This window comes from Salvelinus namaycush, chromosome 14 (assembly GCF_016432855.1).
Source record: "Salvelinus namaycush isolate Seneca chromosome 14, SaNama_1.0, whole genome shotgun sequence".
NCBI classification, from domain to species: Eukaryota; Metazoa; Chordata; class Actinopteri; order Salmoniformes; family Salmonidae; genus Salvelinus; species Salvelinus namaycush.
In genome coordinates, this window is record NC_052320.1 from 26,209,577 (window position 1) to 26,235,407 (window position 25,831).

The 25,831-nt window shown below is 43.1% G+C and overlaps 1 protein-coding gene across 1 annotated transcript in view; it reads left to right on the forward strand.

The window, feature by feature from the left end:
• The window catches only part of LOC120058916 (potassium voltage-gated channel subfamily D member 1-like), an 82,485-nt gene that overhangs the window by 22,708 nt on the left and 33,946 nt on the right, over positions 1 to 25,831 (forward strand). The window lies entirely within an intron of this gene.

Below are 25,831 nucleotides of genomic sequence, written 5' to 3' on the forward strand. Positions count from 1 at the left end.
GTAACAACAGGGTAAGATCACGTACAGATTTTCTGTCGTCTTAATGGGACAGTCATCCAATGTGGTGGTATTTCATAAGTAACTACGTTGTATCTACCTGGAAACAGACAGCTTTTATTACAAACATACATGGTAACTAATGGCAAAGTACATAGAAACAACATGAGAGAATAGCCAATTGTTATACTTCAGTAAAAAATAAAGATACCTTAATAGAAACTGACTCAAGTAAAAGTTTTAAAATATACTTAAGTATCAACGGTAAATGTAATTTCTAAAATATACTTAAGTTTCGAAAGTAAAAGTATAAATCATTTAGAATTCCTTATATTAAGCAAACCAGACAGCACCATTTTAAAAAAATGTACAGCTAGCCAGGGGCACACTCCAACACTCAGACATAATTTTCAAAGGACCCATGAAGTAAAAGTAAAAGTTGTCAAAAATGTAAATAGTAAGTAAAGTACAGATACCCCCCCCCCCCCAAAAAAAAATACTTACTGTAAGTAGTATTTTTAAGCATTTTAACATCACTGGAGAATAACAATGTCGGTATGATTGACTTGACAGTATTTTTGTGGTTAATACATGGTAATAAATAAACAATATATCACATACACTACCGTACAAAAGTTTGGGGTCACTTAGAAATGTCCTTGTTTTTGAAAGAAAAGCAAAAAAAATTGTCCATTAAAATAACATCAAATTGATCAGAAATACAGTGTAGACATTGTTAATGTTGTAAATGAGTATTGTAGCTGGAAACAGCTGATTTTTAATGGAATATCTACATAGGCGTACAGAGGCCCATTATCTGCAACCATCACTCCTGTGTTCCAATGGCACGTTCTGTTAGCTAATCCAAGTTTATCATTTTAAAAGGCTAATTGATCATTAGAAAACCCTTTTGCAATTATGTATAGCTGAAACCTGTTGTGCTGATTAAAGAAGCAATAAAACTGGCCTTCCTTAGACTAGTTGAGTATCTGGAGCATCAGCGTTTGTGGGTTTGATTACAGGCACAAAATGTCCAGAAACAAATACCTGTCACGCCCTGACCTTAGAGAGCCTTTTTATTTCTCTATTTGGTTAGGTCAGGGTGTGATTTGGGTGGGCATTCTAGTTTTCTATTTCTTTGTCGGCCGGGTATGGTTCCCAATCAGAGGCAGCTGTCTATCGTTATCTCTGATTGGGAATCATACTTAGGCACCCTGTTTTACACCCTAGTTTGTGGGATGTTGTATTTGCACAGTTTCTAGGTAGCCTGCAGAACGTTACGTTCGTTCATTCTTTTGTTGTTTTGTTGGTGTTCATCTTAATAAAGAAAGATGTATGCTTACCATGCTGCGCCTTGGTCTCCTTCTAACGACGGCCGTAACAATACCTTTCTTCTGAAACTCGTCAGTCTATTCTTGTTCTGAGAAATGAAGGCTATTACATGCGAGAAATTTCCAAGAAATTGAAAATCTCGTACAACACTGTGTAATACACCCTTCACAGAACAGTGCAAACTGGCTCTAACCAGAATAGAAAGAGGAGTGGGAGGCCCCGGTGCACAACTGAGCAAGAGGACAAGTACATTAGAGTGTCTAATTTGACAAACAGACGCCTCACAGACGCCTGTTGACGTTGAGACTGGTGTTTAGAGGGTACTATTTAATGAAGCTACCAGTTGAGGACTTGTGAGGTGTCTGTTTCTCAAACTAGACACTCTAATGTACCTGTCCTCTTGCTCAGTTGTGCACCGGGGCCTCCCACTCCTCTTTCTATTCTTGTTAGAGCCAGTTCTGCGCTGTTCTAATGGGCCTCTGTATGCCTATGTAGATATTCCATAAAAAATCTGCCGTTTCCATGTACAATAGTCATTTAATACATTAACAATGTCTACACTGTATTTCTGATCAATTTTATGTTATTTTAATGGACAAAAAATATGCTTTTCTTTCAAAACAAGGACATTTCTAAGTGACTTCAAACTTTTGAACAGTAGTGTATGCTGTGACTAGGTATTTACATAGTAAGTACCTTGTACTTAACTATAAGGTTCTCAATATTAACCTTTGAGACAAAAAATATACTATATAATAATTACATGTTGTTTGTATTTACTAATTAAGTATGTAGTACGCACTTGCTTGGTTCCTAGTAAGTACGTTTGGGACTAAATATGTATTTGTATCCTTTTTGTTACTAGGTATTTTCTTAGTCATTACATAGTCATTACATTGAAACATCATACTGTATAATGCATAGCTTCTGAGAAACATCTATCAAAAGAAATTATATCACTTGTTCCATTTTGAATTCAACGTTTTGATAAAATGTATAGATTTTAAAGATTTAAAACTTTTCCTCATGATGACAGTGAAAAGTTAACACATTTTAAACATCTTTTGTACTGCCCAAAATATGTTCCTGATAGCCTGAGCAAGTTCCCCTCCCTGTCCTGCCCCCGCCTTTTCCACAGAGTCAGTAAACACATTAACGAGAAGATGCCTTCCTCTCAAATATGCTGGAAGAAAATCGATCACCTCTGCATCGTTCAGCATGCACTCCCATTCAGTCACAGACTCACATATCCACTTACACAGAGAACAAGTACATGTAAGCAAGTACACATCTATTTACAACAGTACCATACACAGATACAACACTTATGCCATGACTTGGACATTGAAGAGTATGTGTAGCAGCCAGTACAGTGGCATATGTCAAGTTGTAACTCAATTGGCAATTGAAATATGCACATTGGATGATGTTTTTACATTTCTTCCAAAATCAATCCACCATATATCATCATCTATATTGTCTGCTGCTGTGCCTAAAGAAGATGAAGACATTGGCAGTCCTTAACAATGCCTGATACTGCCAACCCACGTTACAGCTATTGGACAATGTTGATTTAACAAAACAGACTCTGTCTGAGACACTGTTTACAATTCTCTACACTCAAACCAAACAGGAAACATAGAATGTTATGACATATCTCTCAACAGTTACAGTAGGCATCCTCTTTGACACACTTACTTGCATACAACAGTGTAGTGCAGAAAAGGACAACATTGTGACGTAGGCGCTGATTACTTCCTGTGTTTCTCCATCTGACTCTCACAGGTGAGGTAGCCTACAGCACTGGTATTTTGGTATTTTCCACCTTCTACTCCCTCCTTAATTCTCCACCCCTCCTCCTTCCTCCTCCCTCTCTGAAGACAACTTTGTCAACCACTTTGAAAAAAAGTTGAAGACATCTGCTACTCATTCACTCAGCCTATTGAGTCCACTGGTCTCACTCATACAGAAATACCCTGCGCCTTGACCTCTTTCTCCCCTCTCTCTCCAGATGACATCCTGCAACTAGTGAGGTCTGCCCGCTCAACCCCATCCCCTCCTACATCTCTGGAGACCTTCTCCTATTCCTCACTTCCCTCATCAACTCATCCCTGGCCACTGGCTGCGTCCCCTCTGACTTCAAAATGGCCTGAGTTTCTCCCCTCCTCAAGAAACCAACACTCGACTCATCTGATTAAAAAAATTATCCCTTCTTTCTTTTCATTCCAAAACACTTGAGCTTGCTGTCTCTGATCAACTTTCTCGTTATCTCTCTCAGAACGATCTTCTTGACCCTAACCAGTCAGGCTCCAAGACGGGTCACTCAACCCGAGACTGCACTTCTCTGTGTCACAGAGGCTCTCCGAACTGCCAAAGCTGACTCTCTCTCCACTGTTCTCATTGATCTATCCACTGCCTTCAACACCGTGAACCATCAGATCCTCCTCTCCACCCTCTGGGCTGGGTGTCTCAGGCTATGCACACTCTTGGATTGCATCCTACCTGGCAGGCCGCTCCTACCTGGTGACATGGAGAGGATCTGTGTCTTCTGTGTCTGCACCACATATTCCCACTACTGGTGTCCCCCAGGGCTCAGTTCTAGGCCCTCTCCTCTTCTCGCTATACACCAAGTCACTCTGCTCCGTCATATCCTCACATGGTCTCTCCGATCATTGCTATGTGGATGACACTCAACTACTTTTCTCCTTCCCCCCTTCTGACACCCAGGTGCCAACACGCATCTCTGCGTGCCTGGCAGATATCTCAACTTGGATGTCGGCCCACCACCTCAAGCTCAAGCTCAACAAGACAGAACTGCTCTTCCTCCCGGGGAAGGCCTACCCGCTCAAAGACCTCTCCATCACGGTTGACAATTCACAGTGTCACCCTCCCAGAGGGCAAAGAACCTTGGCGTGACCATGGACAACACCCTGTCATTCTCTGCAAACATCCGTCGAGTACGACCCTACCTCACACAGGAAGCGGCGCATTTCCTAATCCAGGCACTTGTCCTCTCCTGGACTACTGCACCTCGCGGTTGGCTGGGCTCCCCGCTTGTGCCATCAAACCCCTGCAACTTATCCAGAACGCTGCAGCCTGCCTGGTGTTCATGTCACTCCGCTCCTCCACACACTCCACTGGCTTCCAATCGAAGCTTGCATCCACTACAAGACCATGGTGCTTACCTACAGAACAGCAAGAGGAACTGCCCCTCCCTACCTTCAGGCTATGCTCAAACCCTACACCCAACCCGAGCACTCTGTTTTGCCTCCTCAGGTATCTTGGCCCTCCCACCCCCACTCAGCCCAGTCCAAGCTCATCTCTGTCCTGGTACCCCAATGGTGGAACCAACTTCCTCCTGAAGCTAGGACAGCAGAGTCCTTGCCCATCTTCTGAAAACATCTGAACCCCATGGTAAGCTTCGATTTGGTCTGTGTTTGAGCTATAGCTACATGGGGGTATCAAATTAATCCTTAGGTTGGTAGGAACAAATCTAGCCTATTGCCATGTTATCTGATGATGTATGACTTAATGGCAACATTGGATGTCCACTGAGTGACTATATCTATGAGCATCAAAATATGATGTGTCCTGCTTACTCGCATCCATTACACAGGGGATTGGCTACTATGTAACCTTGACAGTCTTGTAGCCAGTGAGATAACCTTTACAGGATATGCAGTTGACCTGGGTGGGACAAAGGCTTAGAACCTTTTATGCGTAATGCGAACTATTGTTACCTGGCTCAGAGGCAAGACACACCGAGCACGCTACATGACATTGTAAACAGATTTCATCGCTTTAATTTCATCGCTTTAGCATACAAGATGGCTTCTCAAGGGGGAAAAGAAAGGTAAAAGCTAAGAATATTGAACAGGAACCTAAAAAGAAGGTAGTTATGAATAATTATACCGACATAGAAGCTTTGAATAAAATACTGGAGTCAGACTCGGATCAGGGGAGCGATTTGGACAACGAGGAATTCAACTTGGCCGACGAAGATTGCATTCTAGAAGGATTGGATACACTTTTAGATCTGTAAGTAAAATATTTTCATGACTTTGTATAGCTAATTTACTATATGTATTTTGTTTTTTATCAGTTGTCTGTAACAAGTAATTTCAATGTTATATAATTCCAAAGTAGTTATTGTCTATGTTTCATATTAGTTCACTGTTTGCTGTTCTACGTTTCATCCTTGTAACTTTGGAGAGGCCACCAGACTCTCATGGCCATTGTTTATTTGTGGTTCTCACCTCTGCCTTTGTCTCCAAAGTGTTTGCATTGTGTGTGTGCTTCACACCTTCTATGTGAGTCACTGTGCAGATAAAGTTTAAGCGTGGTGTTTTGTCTTTACAGTAATGTCATTTAGAAAATGTTGTCAACTGTAATTCTGTGTGTCTTACAACAATATATCCCTTTATTTTATTCACCACAGAGCGGAGGATGCAGAGGATTTGGATGATGACATTTTGGAGCCACCCCTCCCCAGCAAGCGCCCAGCCGGTCAAGGTCTTCACCCCCCTCTGATGGTTCTACATCCACCATTCGACAAAGGCCCCACCCCTCTTCAATCACCCTCACTGCAGGCCCTGGCACCACTCCCCTCTCTGCAAGTTCATCTGGAGGTGCGGAGGCAGGGAGGAGATCTAGGCCTCAACAGAGAAGAGGGAGAGACAGTGGAAGCAGCACAACAGAGGGAGATGAAACTAAGGACAGGTGGCATACGGTCCTTGAAGATGATGAGAAGCCAGAACAATTTAGGTTTAAACCCAAACGACCTGAAGGCCAACAGTTGGTTAGTGATGAAACATACACCACATTACAGCTGTTTCAGCTCTACTTTACCACTTCTGTACTGGAAATACTAATTAGTAATACCAACAAGTATGGGGCAAGAAGCAGCAGGGTGACAAGCTCAACGACATTTCCTTGGTGATTTACATCAGACTGGTGAAGGTATCAAGACTAGTTGACAACTGGAGCAAGTCCCCACTCTGTCGGTTCGAGTTCCCCACCTCCATCATGAGTGAAAACAGGTTATTGGCCATTAACCGTACTCTTCACATGAGTGATCCACAAAAGGATCAGGTGAATGACCAGAAGAAGGGGACTGCAGGGTATGATCGTCTTGCAAGAGTCAAGCCCCATTATCATGACATGGAGGCATGCAAAACTTACTTCCAGCCTGCTCAAAATCTATCTATAGATGAGCGCATGGTTGCCTCAAAGGCTCAAATTGGCTTGAAGCAATATATGAAAAATAGGCCGACCAAATGGGGCTACAAGCTCCACACGTGGAACTTTTTCATCTATGAAGGCAAGGAGATCACACCCACTAGGAATGCAGCTGATGGCATTCCCTTACTTGGCAGCGTGTACAAGCTCTTTGTGGACAATTTTTATACTAGTCCCATGCTTTTCATAGACCTCTTGAAAAAGAAAATAGGTGCTTGTGGCACCATTCGTCCTAACAGAATCGTTTTCCCCAAGACCAAGGTAAACGACATGACAAAGACAGTGGAGAGCTTTTTGTGAAATGGAAGGACACTTGTGAAGTAACCATACTTACCACACAGCATAAGGTATTCAATAACGACCATCGGTGAAAAATGCCATTGGGTGAGGAAGAATGTCCCCATTCCTGTTTCTGTGAAGGACTACAATGCCAGCATGGGGGATGTCGACCTATCTGATGCTCTGATAGGCTACTACCAGGTCCTCCACAAGACCAGGAAGTGGTATAATACTTTTTTTTACCACTTTGTGGACATTGCTACAGTAAATGATTTTATTCTCCCACAAGCAGATGGCCAAAGCAAAAGGTCAAACCCCTCTCACCCAATTGGCCTTCTGAGAAGGTGTTGGAAATGGCTGAATTGGGGGCCCAAAGCAACCTCACAACCATCACAAGACCCCCACTCAAGGTGAGCGCCACTATCCAACACATATGCCAGAAGACAAAAGGAAGAACTGCAAGCATTGCACAAAACACAGGGGGGGAAAAGGGTGAAATGCCAGATCTTCTGTCCAAAATGCCAGTTCGCTTTTTGTTTCCTGGCAGAGAGGCACCGCTTCAAAGACTTTCATGACATGCACACGCTATGCTGAAAGTGAAGTCTAATCATCTACACCTGGGATGTAAAACCAACATGAATGCCATTTGTAAATAGTTCAGCTAATTTCCATTTTTGCACCTTTTTAATGAAGGACAGGTGTGTAACCAAGTTTGTGTTTGATATGACATTTTTATATATTTTTGTATGTATATCTGTTGCTTTTATATTGTTTTTGTAAACAGTTCATTTGTATGTGGGACCAGTACATTGGATATGCCTAGGCTAAACGTTCAGGCACTTTGGAGAGGTTGAGAACACACTTGGATATCCCCTGCATGTCCCCTGACACCACCACAATGTTTGAGAGAGGTTGGTGTGGTAGAAATGTTGTTTGTATAGTGAACAATAAATTTTAGGCACATCCAGCGTGCAAAAACAGTGCAATTACTACATTCTGACACTTTGGAGAGGTTGAAAGGACACCTGAATGTTCGCTGGATACCCCATAACACCACCACAATGTTTGACTGAGGTTGATATGGAAGAAATTGTGTTTTTATACTGAAAAAATTGCATTTAGGGATTGCAAATATGTAAAAGCACTGGAATGATCTAATTTACGCCACTTTGGAGAGATTTAGGGACGTCCCGTGACAACACCTGACACCACTTTCAAAAACATCTGCCCATTTCTGGTTGTTAGGTCTATCAATCCCTTTTCTCTGATATTGTTCACATGTTGTGGAAGCCATCTGATGTGTTTCCAGCTCTAGTCATCAATAATTCACTTATACTGTAGCTTGTCAATGAAATATGACTTTCAAAATGTGTGTGCTTGATCTTGTGTATTCTGTAACTCCTATCGATCTTCTGATCATTTCTTCATAATCTCCCAGATGTCTTCTTTTTGCGTAAATCTCAATTTTGCCATGCCTTTAAGTCCCTTTTCGGTCCCACTTTAAAAGAAGTACAACTTATAAAGGCTTATATAGCATACATAAAGGCTTCACAAATTATCTATAAGCCTATGCCATACTCTATAAAGGGTGTACAGTATAAAGGGTGACATAACCATCCCCACTGTTGGGTGAATTGCCAAATGTGACATAACATACTATGTATGTTTATACACCATTTATTGAGTATGACATACGCTTATAGATGTGTGAAGCATTTATGTAGTGCTTATGAAGCTTTTATGTATGCTATATGCGTTTGTCATTTTAAAGAAAAATCTGCAGTTTCCACTATTTTGTATGCTTATTAACTAACTAATAACCAGTGCAACTGTATTTGAATAACATTTATTTATATCTCCGTACAGAATCTCAACTTGCTTTAATCCTTACGTACAGTAGTTTAAGATGCCTCTTGTAGTCTTGTACATCAAATCATGTAACTTACTGTGCAATATTTGCTGCGACTATCAACAGGTGATCCGTATTTCTGGGCAACAAACACACTCAGCCCATACTTTACCTACTGTGGGACTAAATGTGGCTGGTTTGTTTGGAAAATGAGTCATTGAACATGTACAGTGTGCAGTGGAGGCAAAATGGCAATTACATTTTAGGTTACTCCTTAAATGATGTAATTTGCAGTGTTCAAAGGACTCTATTGTGAGTGTTGATGCTTTACATTCATTCTCAGCACAGCCTCTCCAATTACCACCTTTTATGCACAGTTAGTAAGTTTGGGATTTACGCTGAGTGTACAAAACATTAGGAACACCTGCTCTTTCCATGACAGACTGACCAAGTGAATCCAGGTGAAAGCTATGATCCCTTATTGATGTCACCTGTTAAATCTACTTCAATCAGTGTAGATAAAGGGGAGGCGACATGTTAAAGAAGGACTTTTAAGCCTTGAGACAATTGAGACATGGATCGTGTATGTGTGCCATTCAGAGGGAGAATGGGCAAGACAAAAAATTGAACGGGTATGGTAGTAGGTGCCAGGCATGCTGGTTTATGTCAAGAACTGCAACGCTGCTGGGTTTTTCACACTCAACAGTTTCCTGTGTGTATCAAGAATGGTCCACCACCCAAAGGACATCCAGTCAACTTTACACAACTGTGGGAAGCATTGGAGTCAAGATGGGCCAGCATGCCTGTGGAACGCTTTCAACACCTTGTAGTCCATGCCCCGACGAATTGAGGCTGTTCCGAGGTCAAATGGGGGTGCAACTCAATATTAGGAAGGTGTGCCTAATGTTTTGTACACTCAGTGTATGTCAACAGTCACTTCCAATAATAATCACAGACGATCGCTGATATGAACCGCCGCGTGCTGCTATTACACCCAGCCTGTCAGGCTGGGCTGGGCTGGGCTGGGCACAGCACTGAGGCTGGGCAGTGGTTTCACTGAGACTGGTGGAGCATACTGAGAGGTTAGGGGGGAAATAGTAGTACAACATGACTAGAAATACTTACTTCTTAATACTCTGGCACTGTATCTAGTCTCATTCAGGTACACACTAATTTATGTTAAAAACATGGTATTCTTTTGGTGGCCTCTGCTGCTTTTGAGAGAGATCATGTTTCCCAGGACACGCATCAAAAGCAGTCCCAGGGCCCCTTACAGTTTATTTTACTGACTGATTGTGATAAATCAATACACATACCTGTACTACCAACAATCCTTAGGTTTCGTACCTCTATACGGTTAAACTGCTTCACACCACTACCATTTTATTACTCCTTCATTTGAAACTTTTAGACCACCTAGATGAGCACGGCAAAGCCATTAAACATGTGCACGGAGTTGATGTTTATACTGTAATAAAAAATATATATATTTAAGTCGGTGAAGCAGAATGGAGTGTACGATCTACAAGCAGCTTCATTGCACAGTGTTCGCATGTCTCGCTACTTCATGTCTCACTAGGGTGTGTATGAGGATGCTGCTCTATTTTAGCTGCATGCTACAGGATTGTTGAAGGGAAAGGCAGGTGGTGTAAACAATTAAATATCAAGGACTAGCAGAGGAACACGAAATACCAATCCTTCCTCCTGCAACTTTTATATGCTTCTTATCAATAAGTAATTGCAGAATATTACACTGTTTTGATGAATTGTTGGAAGGGGAGAAGCTATGCTTGCATTGTTATGTTATGTTATCAACTGTATGTGGTACTGAAAAGTACACAAAAATGAAGTCGGAAGTTTACATACACCTTAGCCAAATACATTTAAACTCAGTTTTTCACAATTCCTGACATTTAATCCTAGTAAAAATCACCTGCTTAGGTCAGTTAGGATCACCACTTTATTTTAAGAATGTGAAATGTCAGAATAATAGTAGAGAGAATTAATCATGTCACGGTTTTCTTCCATAGGTGAAGGAGAGGACCAAAATGCAGCGCGGCTAGTGTTCAACATGTTTAATTAGACGAATAAACGGTAACACTAATACAAGTAACAAAATAACAAATGTGAAAACCGAGACAGACCTATCTGGTGCAGACAAAACACAGAGACAGGAAACAATCACCCACAAAATCCCAACACAAAACAAGCCTCCTATATATGATTCTCAATCAGGGACAACGATTGACAGCTGCCTCTGAGAACCATATTAGGCTGGACACAGAAACAGACAAACTAGACACACAACATAGAATTCCCACCCAGCTCACGTCCTGACCAACACTAAACAAGCAAAACACATAAGAACTCTGGTCAGGACGTTACAGTACCCCCCTCCTGAGGTGCGGACTCCGAACGCACCCCTAAAACTCAAGAGGAGGGTCTGGGTGGGCATCTGTCCGCGGTGGCGGCTCCGGCGCAGGACGAGGACACCATTCCACCATTGTCTTTGTCCCCCTCCTTAGCGTCCTTTGAGTGGCGACCCTCGCCCCCGACCCTGGTCTAGGAACCTTCACAAAGGTCCCCCCTAGATAGAGGAGACAGCTCAGGACAGAGAGGTAGCTCGGGACAGAGAGGTAGCTCAGGACAGAGAGGTAGCTCAGGACAGAGGGGCAGCTCCGGACAGAGGGGCAGCTCCGGACAGAGGGGCAGCTCCGGACAGAGGGGCAGCTCCGGACAGAGGGGCAGCTCCGGACTGAGTGGCAGCTCCGGACTGAGTGGCAGCTCATGACTGGAGGGCAGCTCATGACTGGAGGGCAGCTCATGACTGGAGGGCGGCTCCTGACTGGCTGGCGGCTCCTGACTGACGGACGGCTCTAGCGGCTCCTGACTGACGGACGGCTCTAGCGGCTCCTGACTGACGGACGGCTCAGACGGCACTGGGCAGACAGATCGCTCAGACGGCACTGGGCAGACGGATGGCTCAGACGGCACTGGGCAGACGGATGGCTCAGACGGCACTGGGCAGGCAGGCAGCTCAGACGGCACTGGGCAGGCAGGCAGCTCAGACGGCGCTGGGCAGACGAGCAGTGCAGGCGGTGTTGAGCAGACGAGCAGTGCAGGTGGCGTTGGGCAGACGAGCAGTGCAGGCGGCGTTGGGCAGACGGCCGACTCTGACCTGCTGAGGCGCACAGTAGGCCTGGTGCGTGGTACCGGAACTGTAGGTACTTGGCTGGAGACATGCACCATAGGAAGAGTGCGTGGAGGAGGAACAGAGTTCTGGAGACGCACAGGAAGCCTGGTGCGTGGTGTAGGCACTGGTGGTACTGGGCTGGGGCGGGAAGGTGGCGCCGGATATACCGGACCGTGAAGGAGTACACGAGCTCGTGAGCACCGAGCCTGCCCAACCTTACCTGGTTGAATGGTCCCCGTAGCCCTGCCAGTGCGGCGAGGTGGAATAGCCCGCACTGGGCTATGCTGGCGAACCGGGGACACCATTTGTAAGGCTGGTGCCATGTACACCGGCCCGAGGAGACGTACTGGAGGCCAGATATGTTGAGCCGGCTTCATGGCACTTGGCTCAATGCTCACTCTAGCCCGGCTAGTGCGGGGAGGTGGAATAACCCGCACCGGGCTAAGTACACGTACAGGAGACTCCGTGCGCTCTTCCGCACAACACGGTGTCTGCCCGTACTCTCGCTCTCCACGGTAAGCCCGGGAAGTTGGCGCAGGTCTCCTACCTGACTTCGCCACACTCCCCTTTAGCCCCCCCCCCCCAAGAAATTTTGGGGTGAGCCTCTCGGGCTTCCAGCCGCTCTGCCTTGCTAGCGCCTCATAATGCCGCCTCTCCGCTTTTGCTGCCTCCAGCTCCGCTTTGGGGCGGCGACACTCCTCTGGCTCTGCCCAGGGTCCCTTTCCGTCCAGAATTTCCTCCCATGTCCATTCCTCCTGGTACCACTGCTGCTGTCGCTGCTGCCTGTTTCCACGCTGCTTGGTCCGAGTTTGGTGGGTGATTTTGTCACGGTTTTCTTCCATAGGTGAAGGAGAGGACCAAAATGCAGCGCGGCTAGTGTTCAACATGTTTAATTAGACGAATACACGGTAACACTAATACAAGTAACAAAATAACAAATGTGAAAACCGAGACAGACCTATCTGGTGCAGACAAAACACAGAGACAGGAAACAATCACCCACAAAATCCCAACACAAAACAAGCCTCCTACATATGATTCTCAATCAGGGACAACGATTGACAGCTGCCTCTGATTGAGAACCATATTAGGCTGGACACAGAAACAGACAAACTAGACACACAACATAGAATTCCCACCCAGCTCACGTCCTGACCAACACTAAACAAGCAAAACACATAAGAACTCTGGTCAGGACGTTACAAATCATTTCATCTTTTATTTATTTCATCACATTCCCAGTGGGTCAGAAGTTTACATACACTCAATTAGTATTTGGTAGCATTGCCTTTAAATTGTTTAACTTGGGTCAAATGTTTCGGGTAGCCTTCCACAAGCTTTCCACAATAAGTTGGGTACATTTTGGCCCATTCCTCCTGACAGAGCTGGTGTAAATGAGTCAGGTTTGTAGGCCTCCTTGCTCACACACAGAGGTCAGGGCTTTGTGATGGCCACTCCAATACCTTGACTTTGTTGTCCTTAAGCCATTTTGCCACAACTTTGGAAGTATGCTTGGGGGTCATTGTCCATTTGGAAGACCCATTTGCGACCAAGCTTTAACTTCCTGACTGATGTCTTGAGATGTTGCTTCAATATATCCACATAATTGTCCTGCCTCATGATGCCATCTATTTTGTGAAGTGCACCCGTCCCTCCTACAGCAAAGCACCCCCACAACATGATGCTGCCACCCAGCGCTTCACGGTTGGGATGGTGTTCGTCGGCTTGCAAGCATCCCACTTTTTCCTCCAAACATAACGATGGTCATTATGGCCAAACAGTTCTATTTTTGTTTCATCAGACCAGAGGACATTTCTCCAAAAAGTACGATCTTTGTCCCCATGTGCAGCTGCAAACCATAGCCTGGCTTTTTTATGGTGTTTTTTAGCAGTCGCTTCTCCCTTGCTGAGCGGCCTTTCAGGTTATGTCAATATAGGACTTGTTTTACTGTGGATATAGATACTTTTGTACCTGTTTCCTCCAGCATCTTCACAAGGTCCTTTGCTGTTGTTCTGGGATTGATTTGCACTTTTCACACCAAAGTGCTTTTACCTCTAGGAGACACAACGCGTCTCCTTCCTGAGTCGTATGACGGCTGTGTGGTCCCATGGTGTTTATAGTTGCGTACTGTTGTTTGTATAGATGAACGTGGTACTTTCAGGCTTTTGCTCCCAAGAATGAACCAGACTTGTGGAGGTCTACAATTATTTTGGCTGATTTCTTTTGATTTTCCCATGATGTCAAGCAAAGAAGCAGTGAGTTTGAAGGTAGGCCTTGAAATACTTCCACCTCCAATTGACTCAAATTATGTCAATTAGCTTATCAGAAGCTTCTAAAGCCATGACATAATTTTCTGGAATTTTCCAAGCTGTTTAAAGGCACATTCAAGTTAATGTATGTAAACTTCAATTCCCACTGCAATTGTGATACAGTGAAATATAAGTGAAATAAGTAAACAATTGTTGGAAAAATTACTTGTGTCATGGACAAAGTAAATGTCCTAACCGACTTGCCAAAACTATAGTTTGTTGACAAGAAATTTGTGGAGTGGTTGAAAAACTAGTTTTAATGACTCCAACCTAAGTATATGTAAACTTCCTACTTCAACTGTAGATGTTAGCAAAATTAAAGCTAAAGAAATAATGTACAGAAGCTATGTTGTGAATGTGATCTGTTTCTATAGTCTGAAACTGAGGTCCTTTGGAATTGAGTAACTGTTTGTTGAATCATTACTACATGCTATAAACATTATGCATTAACATCTTGTTTACAGTAATGTAGAAGCATAATACCTGATGATAAGAGTTATGGTTGGTCATTTTTAGTTGCACTTGAGCAATCTGCTGTTAGGGAGACTTGATTTAAATGCAAAAAAGACTGGAAAATCTTGTTCTGGTTGACAATGACAGAATAATGTCTACAGTATGTTATTCTGGTAGTCTGATATAATACAGGCTTTTTCCAGAACCTATAGTCAGCCTATAGAATTGTGTTTTTATTGTGTTAGTAGTTGATCATGCGTAAAATTACAGTATAATGGTTATAATAAGACTTTATAAATGTAAATGTACTTTGAACGAGTCATTCTTTAATTCTTTAGCATTACTAGAGTGTTAATGGGGTGACTCATTACGCTCTCCAGATATCTGCCTGAGAGGTATCTTTAAGAGGTATTTTTCTCTAGTAGATTTACAAATGGCACAGACATTATTTGCAAAGTCCTCCCAGTTGATGGTGATCCTTGTGTTCATTGCATTAACCCTCTCTGCATGGACGTGGCTATATTTAGACTAAAAAATAGCCCGCATTCAAAGTGTATAGCAGACGTGCATTCCTGTACAGTGATGTGTTCATTGCAATTAATTGTGGATCTGTCACTGTTGCCTTTTGTATTGTGCACATGCTTTGTCGAGGTACACTGTATTGAATATAAGTTATAGGCTCGGTATTAGATTGCATGGAGGAGTAATGCGAGGGAGGGGAGATAGCGTGAACCTCTGTTTTTTATTGTGTTCTTTATTTCTCCCCGTGCCCCAAGCTGTAGGGAGATGCATATTTCAATGTAGCTTCTAGTAGTATAGAATTTTTTTCTACTCTGAGAGAAACCAGATGCTGCAGAGAAACCTCTTCTCTAGGATAATATTTACCACACAATCCCATTAACCAGCCAGGTCCTGCACTCAGGTCAGACAGTTCATACATAACCAGAGGCCTAATGTATGTTTAAACATGTACAGAATCTTACATTAATATCATTACCCCTTAAGATTGAGCTACTGTAGGGCACAGGGCAGAACCAATTGGCCACCCAGAGGAGATAATTTACATAGTGTTTTTTAAGGAGATACATTGCACAGTATATTGTTTGTTGAGGTTATGATAATTGGATTTCACTGCACCAGCAACTAAGCCTAAGTAAATTGAATGGGCCAACCGTGATCATTCATCTTAAGAAAAATTACTTTTGTGTACGAAATGTCTTGTTTATTGCAAATACTGTACAGTACAAACAAATATTAGGCAACTACCATATTTAGGCCATAAAGCTAGAGAAAAGTGAGCAAAAATGAGCAATAGAATAATTAGCAACTTTCAAAAATCAAGGGTACTTAAAACATTTGGATAGAACAATATCATCTGTCTATTTTTAAATAGGTTGTAGAAAACCAGGAAATGAGCATTAGCTAAAAGATTTAGTCTAAAACAAACAACCACAAAGGTTGACAAAGACTAGCAGCAGTCCAAGTGTAGTCACTCTATTTGCAGTGAACATTGAGTTGAATTGCCCTTCCTCCTCTCCTTCTTAAATCAGTTTAGATTAGATACTGTTGATAACGATCTAATGCCTTTCTCTGCCTTAGTCATCACAAATGGACGCATATCTGCCCAATCTGGCTCTACACAACCAGCCAAGGATCCTCTCTGTATTCTCTCTTTGACATCTCCCTTGATGGGCCACTTGCAGACAGTATTTCTCTTTCTGTGATTCTGATTGTGATGTTCATTGTTTTTACAATATAGCCTACTGGCCTCTGTTTAGTATCAAGTCCATCAGATTTAATTTACCTATGATTAACAGAATATCTTCATAAGGTTATTTCTTAAAGGGCCAGTTCACTCCAAACTCAAAATGAAAATGGAAGACTAGCTACATCTAATTATAAGTAATTAAATGGTGCCAATCTTGAACATTATTTGGGGATTTGCCTTGTTTTCCATTTTATAGAGAATGCTTTAAGTGCCGTGCAAAGATAAAAGTCATTGTTATTATTATTCTTGCCTAATGACTTTCTGTAATCCACATCAAATTATTAGCTTAAACCGCTATGAGTAATTCATGTACACATGGTCTACATTGTGTACATCCAGGACATTCAGATCCCATGGCACACTGACTCCTCTAAATAGCAGAGGGGACAAGTAAAATGTACTTCCTGCTTACAAATCAAATCAAAGTTTATTTGTCACGTGTGCCGAATACAGCAGGTGTAGACCTTACAGTGAAATGCTTACTTACAAGCCCTTAACCAACAGTACAGTTTTTAAGTAAAAAATAGGTATTAGGTAAACAATATCAGAGGTAATATGTACATGTAGGATTAGTTAAGTGACTATGCATAGATGATAAACAGAGAGTAGCAGCAGTGTAAAAGGGACACAATGCATAGTCCGGGTAGCCATTTGATTAGCTGTTCAGGAGTCTTATTGCTTGGGGGTAAAAGCTGTTGAGAAGCCTTTTGGTCCTAGACTTGGCGCTCCTGTACTGCTTGCCATGTGGTAGCAGAGAGAACAGTCTATGACTGGGGTGGCTGGGGTCTTTGACAATTTTTAGTGCCTTCCTCTGACACCGCTTGGCATAGAGAGGTCCTGGATGGCTGGCAGCTTAGCCCAAGTGATGTACTGGGCCGTACACACTTTGCGGTTGAGCAGTTGCCGTACCAGGCAGTGATGCAATCAGTCAGGATGCTCTCGATGTTGCAGCTGTAGAACATTTTGAGGATCTGAGAACCCATGCCATATCTTTTTAGTTTCCTGAGGGGGAATAGGCTTTGTCGTGCCCTCTTCACGACTGTCTTGGTGTGTTTGGACCATGATAGTTTGTTGGTGATGTGGACACCAAGGAACTTGAAGCTCTCAACCTGCTTCACTACAGCCCCGTCGATGAGAATGGGGGTGTGCTCAGTTTTCCTACTTTTCCTGTAGTCCACAATCATCTCCTTTGTTTTGATTACGTTGAGGGATATGTTGTTATTCTGGCACCAGACTGCCAGGTCTCTGACCTCCTCCCTATAGGCTGTCTCGTCGTTGTCGGTGATCAGGCCTACCACTGTTGTGTCGTCTACAAACGTAATGATGGTGTTGGAGTTGTGCATGGCCACGCAGTCATGAGTAAACAGGGAGTACAGGAGGGGACTGAGCACGCACCCCTGAGGGGCTCCAGTGTTGAGGATCAGCGTGGCAGATGTGTTGTTAACTACCCTTACCACCTGGGTGCGGCACGTCAGATAGTCCAGGATCCAGTTGCAGAGGGAGGTGTTTAGTCCCAGGTTCCTTAGCTTAGTGATGAGCTTTGAGGGCACTATGGTGTTGAATGCTGAGCTGTAGTCAATGAATAGCATTCTCACGTAGGTGTTCCTTTTGTCCAGGTAGGAAAGGGCAGTGTGGAGTGCCATAGAGATTGCATCATCTGTGGATCTGTTTGAGTGGTATGCAAATTGGAATGGGTCTAGGGTTTCTGGCATAATGGTGTTAATTTGAGCCATGCCTTTCAAAGCACTTCATGGCTATGGACATGAGTGCTATGGGTCTGTAGTCATTTAGGCAGGTGTTCTTGGGCACAGGGACTATGGTGGTCTGCTTGAAACATTAGTATTGGTATTACAGACTCAATCAGGGACATGTTGAAAATGTCAGTGAAGACACTTGCCAGTTGGTCAGCACAAGCCCAGAGCATCTGTCATGGTAATCCGTCTGGCCCAGCGGCCTTGTGAATGTTGACCTGTTTAAAGGTCTTACGCACGTCAGCTATGGAGAGCGTGATCACACAGTTGTCCAGAACAGCTGATGCTCTCATGCATGCCTCAGTGTTGATTGCCTCGAAGCAAGCATAGAAATGATTTAGCTAGTCTGGTATGCTCGTGTCACTGGGCAGCTCGCGGCTGTGCTTCCCTTTGTAGTCTGTAATAGTTTTCAGGCCCTGCCACATCCAACAAGCATCGGAGCCGGTGTAGGACGATTCAATCTTAGTCCTGTATTGACGCTTTGCCTGTTTGATGGTTCGTCTGAGGGCATAGCGGGATTTCTTTTAAGCATCCGGGTTCGAGTCCCGCTCCTTGAAGGAGCTCTACCCTTTAGCTCAGTGCGGATGTTTTCTGTAATCCATGGTTTCTGGTTGGGGTATGTACGTACAGTCACTGTGGGGACGACATCATCGATGCACTTATTGATGAAGCCAGTGACTGATGTGGTGTACTCCTCAATGCCATCGGAGGAATCCCGGAACATATTCCAGTCTGTGCTAGCAAAACAGTCCTGTAGCTTAGCATTTGCGTCATCTAACCACTATTGTTGACCGAGTCACTGGTGCTTCCTGCTTTAGTTTTTGCTTGTAAGCAGGAATCAGGAGAATGGAATTATGGTCAGATTTGCCAAATGGGGGGTGAGGGAGAGCTTTGTATGCGTTACTGTGTTTGGTGTAAAGGTGGTCTAGAGTTTTTTTTCCTCTGGTTGCACATTAACAAAGCTGATAGAAATTACAATTACAAATAATGCAAAAAAAAACACATAATAGCACAATTGGTTAGGCGCCCGTAAATCGGCTGCCATTTCTTTCGCCGCAATTTATTATGTCAAAAGTGGATGAGTGAGCCACAACATTCCACCTGAGCCCTTTTCTGTGGTCACAGCCAGCCAGCCAGACACTCTGGGGTTGTGTACAGGTTTTATGTTCTATCTCAAGGCCTTGCTCCTATCAGCTAATTCACTGGAGTACCCTCTTGATCGTCAGCCTGTTCCCCCATACTCCACTTGTTTCCTTGACCTCTCATGTCCTTCCTCTTCTTTTCCCTCATATTTGTCCTTACCCCACCTTATCCACTCATCCACTTTTGGCACCCTGACAAGCCAGCACTCAAAGCTCTTTTCTTATTTTTGCCAACCTTTGTCTGTAACCCTTATTATCACTGCACCTTCCAAATTTTCCTGGTGTCCATCTCTCTCCTCTTTCCTTTTCACCTTCAGTAGTCTCTCTCTGTCTCTCTCTCTCTGTCTCTCTCTCTCTGTCTCGCTCTCTCTATCCTGCCCCTTGCTGCTCCCATCTCTAGACTATGGAATGGCTTTCTGGCTCAATACCACACTCAGATAATGACTTCAATGTTCATTCGCATCCTGCTTATTGGCTGTCTTCTATCGACAAGCCGAGGATAAACAGAGCCGAGTGAGAACAGTAGGACTGGAGAGGAGGGTAGGGTGGCAGGCAGGAACACCGTCTGCTGGAGAGGAGGGTAGGGTGGCAGGCAGGCAGGAACACCGTCTACTGGAGAGGAGGGTAGGGTGGCAGGCAGGAACACCGTCTGCTGGAGAGGAGGGTAGGGTGGCAGGCAGGAACACCGTCTGCTGGAGAGGAGGGTAGGGTGGCAGGCAGGAACACCGTCTGCTGGAGAGGAGGGTAGGGTGGCAGGCAGGAACACCATCTGCTGGAGAGGAGGGAGACTGTGGCTAAGCAGAGGACGGTAAATGCTACAGAACCGGCCGCGCCCTATATCTGGTAATGGTCCAACATGATGCTTAAGCAGAATTCTCAAGTAAAACCTGCCACACGACAATAATCTTGCAGGAGGAGACACAATAATGTCTTTGAATAAAGGGATATATAGTTATCCGCAATATCCGTCCATCAAAACTCTTCTGGAGGCTTTTTCTTTGTCATTAGATTTCAATTGAGTATCTTTTACCAGTTCCCCAATATTTACTTCAAACCCCCAACAATTTGAAAAAGAGTTAGCCTGCTTTACAGACTACAGGCTCTGGGTTAGATGGTAGAAATTCTCATATTAAATATTAAAGGTTAGAGAACAAAACCTCACATTCCAGCCTTTAAATAAAGTTCCATTAAAAAGTTGTATGTTACAACCATACACTTTAAGAAAAAAAGGTGCTATCTAGAACCTATAAGGTTTCCTCGGCTATTCTCTTAGGAGAACCCTTTTTGAGTTCCATGTAGAACCCTTTACACAGAGCGTTCTACATGGAACCCAAGAGTTCTACCTCGAACCAAAAAGGGTTCTACCTGGAACCAAAAAGGGTTCTCCTATGGGGACAGCCGAAGAACCCTTTAGGAACCCTTTTTATCAAAGAGTGCACTGGGTTGGGTTGGGTTGAATTTGGGTTGAATTGTCTTTTAAAACAGAGGTACCTTGTAGGGCAAGGCTAAAAGCCATACAAATATGTTACAACTGCCTGCATTGTGTCATCCATTATTTATCATTAGAGCTCTGCACACTAAAATCATTGGAACCATAATGGGGGTGTAGGCACTGATTCAAAAGCACGATGGAGCAGATACTGGCCTCAGTGCATGTGATATGATTCAATAGTTGGGGAAATTCCCCTCTAGAGTTGGAAAGGTGTAAGACTGTTTTACACCTGGACTAGCATACCGTATAAAAGGGCAAACATTAGTTGTTTCTAAAACGGATATTGCTATAATATTTTGAGACAAAACAAAATGATGAATCAGTCTGCATGTCACGTTCCTGACCTTGTTTTCCTTTTGTATAGTTGTGTTTAGTGGGTCAGGACGTGAGCTGGGTGGGCAGTCTGTGTTGTTTGTTCTATGTTAAGTGTCAGGTTTAATTGACCTTGTATGGCTCTCAATCAGAGGCAGGTGTTTTACGTTTTCCTCTGATTGAGAATCATATATAGGTAGGTTGTTTCACATTGTTTGTTGTGGGTGGTTGTCTTCCGTGTTTGTGTCTGTGCACCACACGGGACTGTTTCGTTTGTTCGTTCGTTTGTGTAGTCTGTACCTGTTCATGCGTTCTTCGTGTTTATGTAAGTTCTCTAGTTCAGGTCTGTCTACATCGTTTATTTGTTTTGTAGTTTGTTGAAGTATTTTCGTGTTTCGGTTTTACTTTAATAAATATCATTATGTCATATAACAACGCTGCGCTTTGCTCCAATCCCTACTCCTCCTCTTCGGACGAAGAGGAGGAGAACAACCGTTACACTGCAAGATAAGTAGATGGAGGAAGAGGAGGGGGATGATAAGTGGTGATGATAAGATCTTGTGAATGCATTATTGCCTTTGTTAGAAAATGAAAACACCCATTGAGGAACGGTTCTATTTTAAGATGATCAAATGGAGGCTTTTTTTATTACTGTCTTCACCATTGGTGTTCCCTGTATTGTTTTATTTTAACAAGGGAGGAATAACAAATTATCTCTGTGCTACTATGTGGAATTCGTGTATTTTCCACAGTGGCAATAAGTACTTTTCAAATTGTATTATTCGTCACATGCTTCGCAAACAACCTGGAAACTAACAATGATATGCTTACTTACGGGCCCTTCCCAACAATGCAGAGAGAAAGAAAATAGATAAATAATAGAAAAGTAATAACACATAACAAAAAAAGCAATAATAAATACACAATGAGCAACGATAACTTGGCAAAATACACAGGGTACCATTACCAAGTCGCTGTGCAGGGGTACGAGGTAATTGAGGAAGATCTGTACATACAACTAGGACTAAGTGACTAGACAACAGTAGCAGCAGCGTATGTGATGAGTCTAAAAAAAGTTAGTGCAAAAATGGTCAATGCAGAGAGTCTGGGTTGCTATTTTGTTAACTATTTAACTAACTATTTGGCAGTCTTATGGCTTGGGGGTAGAAGCTGTTCTGCGTTCTGTTGGTTCCAGACTTGTTGCATTGAAACCGCTTCCCATGCGGTATCACAGAGAACAGCCTATGACTGGTGGCTGGAGTCTAACAATTTCTAGGGCCTTCTTCTGACACCGCCTGGTATAGAGGTCCTGGATGGCAGAGAGTTTGGCCCCAGTGATGTACTGGGCCGTACGCACTACCCCCTTGGTCAGATGCCAAGCAGTTGATGCAGCCAGTCAAGATTCTCTCAATGGTGCAGCTGTATATCTTTTTGAGGTTCTGAGGGCTCATGTGAAATCTTTACAGCCTCCTGATGGGGAAGAGGCATTGTCATGCCCTCTTCACAACTGTGTTGGTGTGTGTGGACCATGATAGATCTTTAGTGATGTGGACTCCGAGGAACTTGAAGCTCTCGGCCCGCTCCACTACAGCCTGCAAAGCTGGCATCAAGGCAAAGGGTGGCTACTTTGAAAAATCTAAACTCTCAAATATATTCTGATTTGTTAAATTTTTGGGGGGTTAACTACACGATTCCATATGTGTTATTTCATAGTTTTGATGTCTTCACTATTATTCTACAATCTAAAAAATAGTACAAAATAAAGAAAAACCCTTCAATGAGTAGGTACTGTATGTATAGTCACTGTGGGGACGACGTCATCGATACACTTATTAATGAAGCCGGTGACTGAAATGTTAAACTCCGCAATGCATCGGATGATTCCTGGAACATATTCCTTCCTGTCTGTGCTAGCAAAACAGTCCTGTAGCTTAGTATCCGCTTCATCTGACTATTTCCGTATTGGGCCAGCCACTGGTACTTCCTGTTTGGGTTTTTGCTTGTAAGCAGGAATCAGGAGGATAAAGTTATGGTCAGATTAACCAAATGGAGGGTGAGGGAGCGCTTTGTATGTGCTTCCTTGTTTGGAGTAAAGAAGAGTTTTTTTCACATCTAGTGACATGCTGGTAGAAATTAAGTAAAATGGATTTCAGTTTCCCTGCACTAAAATCACCGGCCACTAGGAGCGCCGCCTCTGTGTGAGCGTTTTCTATACAGCTCGTTGAGTGCGTTCTTAGTGCCAGCATCGGTTTGTGGTGGTAAATAGAGATCTACCAAAAATATAGACGAAAACTCTCTTGGTAAATAGTATGGTCTACACCTCATGAGGTATTCTAATTCGGTGCCCAAATTTAACGGCCTCCTACTATGTCCCAGATGATAATATATGCATATTATTATTACCATTGGATAGAAAACACTCTGAAGTTTCTAAAACTGTTTGAATTATGTCTGTGAGTATAACAGAACTCATATGGCAGGCAAACTTCCAAACAGGAAGTGAGAATTCTGAGAAGGGTCGATGTGAAAGTCATCGCCTATTCAATTCCCTGTAATTTATGGATCTGTTTGCACTTCATACACCTTCCACTAGATGTCAACAGTCAGTAGAACGTGGAATGAAGCCTCTAGTGTGATGTGGGGCCGGATGGGAGGTGTTTCATTCACTGGTCTGGCAGATTGCCAGTTCCTGGTCACGCGCGCTAGTCATGGAATGGCAATGTGTGCAATTACTTATACAGACATGAAGAAATTCTCCGGTTGGAACGTTATTGGATATATATGATAACAACATCCTGAAGATTGATTCTCTACTAAGTTTGACCAGTTTATTCGACTTGTAATATAACTTTTTGAAGTTTTCGTCCGACATTTGCCTTCACTTGCGCCAGTGTTTGGACACGTGTACTACACATGCTAGCTAAAGTTGCTAATTTGACATAAGTAATGGACATTATCGAACAAAAAAAACGATTTATTGTGGAAATAGGATTCCTGGCATTGCATTCTGATGAAGTTAATCAAAGGTAAGGGAATATTTATGATGTAATTTCGTATTTCTGTTGACTCCAACATGGCGGAGAAATGTTATTTATATTTGAGCGCCGTCTCAGATTATTGCATGGTGTGCTTTTTACTAAAGTTTTTAAAAAATCGACACAGCGGGTGCATTAAGAACCAGTGTATCTTTAATTATATGTAAAACATGTATCTTTCATCAAAGTTTATGATGAGTATTTCTGTTATTTGACGTGGCTCTCTGTAATTACTCCGGATATTTTGGAGGCATTTCTGAACATGGCGCCAATGTAAATGGAGATTTGTGGATAGAAATATGCACATTATCGAACAAAACATAAATGTATTGTGTAACATGATGTCCCATGAGTGTCATCTGATGAAGATTATCAAAGGTTAGTGATTAATTTTATCTCTATTTCTGCTTTTGTGTGACTATCTTTGGCTGGGAAAAATGGCTGTGTGTTTTTTGGATTTGGTGGTGATCTAACATAATATATGTTGTGTTTTCGCTGTAAAACATAAAAAAAATCGGACATGATGGGTAGATTAACAAGATGTTTATCTTTCATTTGCTGTATTGGACTTAATGTGTTAATGTGTGAAAGTTAATGACTTGTTAATGTGTGAAAGCGCTGCCTTTTCAGCGGAATGTTGGGGGGGGGGGGGGGGGGGGATGTGTGTCCTAGAAAGGTTTAATATTAGAGATCACGCACCAGCTGTTGTTAACAAATAGACACACATCTCCCCCTTGAGCTTACCCGAATCTGACGTTTTGTCCTGCCAATGCCTAGAAAAACCAGCTATATATATTATCCATGTCCTTGTTCAGCCACGACTCAGAGAAACATAGGATAATACAGTTCTTCAGTTTATAGGATAGTCTAGGATAGGATAGGGCCTCTGTCGGCCTCTCTTGCGCCGTCTCTTTCTCTTCCGAGTCTCGGGATTTGGGCCATGTCCAGGATGAGCACTATGTCCTGCGCCGCCGACTCATTAAAGTAGAAATCTTCATCAAAAACGAGTGATGTCTGTTCTAATGTCCAGAAGCTCTTTTCAGTCATAGGTAACGATCAGCGCAAAACAACACAATAAATAGATGAATTGGTCAAGAGCCTGTAAAACAGCAGTTATCCATTCCAGCGCCATCCGAGCCTAAAGGAGTACTGCGTCTGCATCCACAACTTTCTCACCGAGAGAACGGAGAAGTTTTACTTCACCTTATCTCAATCAATACAGTAAATCAAATTGAATCAAATGTATTTATATAGCCCTTCTTACATCAGCTGATATCTCAAAGTGCTGTACATAAAACCCCAAACAGCAAGCAATGCAGGTGTAGAAGCACGGTGGCTAGGAAAAACTCCCTAGAAAGGCCGGATCCTAGGAAGAAACCTAGAGAGGAACCAGGCTATGAGGGTTGGCCAGTCCTCTTCTGGCTGTGCCGGGTGGAGATTATAACAGAACATGGCCAAGTCATGAACGAACATGAACGAGTCATTCTTTAATTCTTTAGCATTACTAGAGTGTTAATGGGGTGACTCATTACGCTCTCCAGATATCTGCCTGAGAGGTATCTTTAAGAGGTATTTTTCTCTAGTAGATTTACAAATGGCACAGACATTATTTGCAAAGTCCTCCCAGTTGATGGTGATCCTTGTGTTCATTGCATTAACCCTCTCTGCATGGACGTGGCTA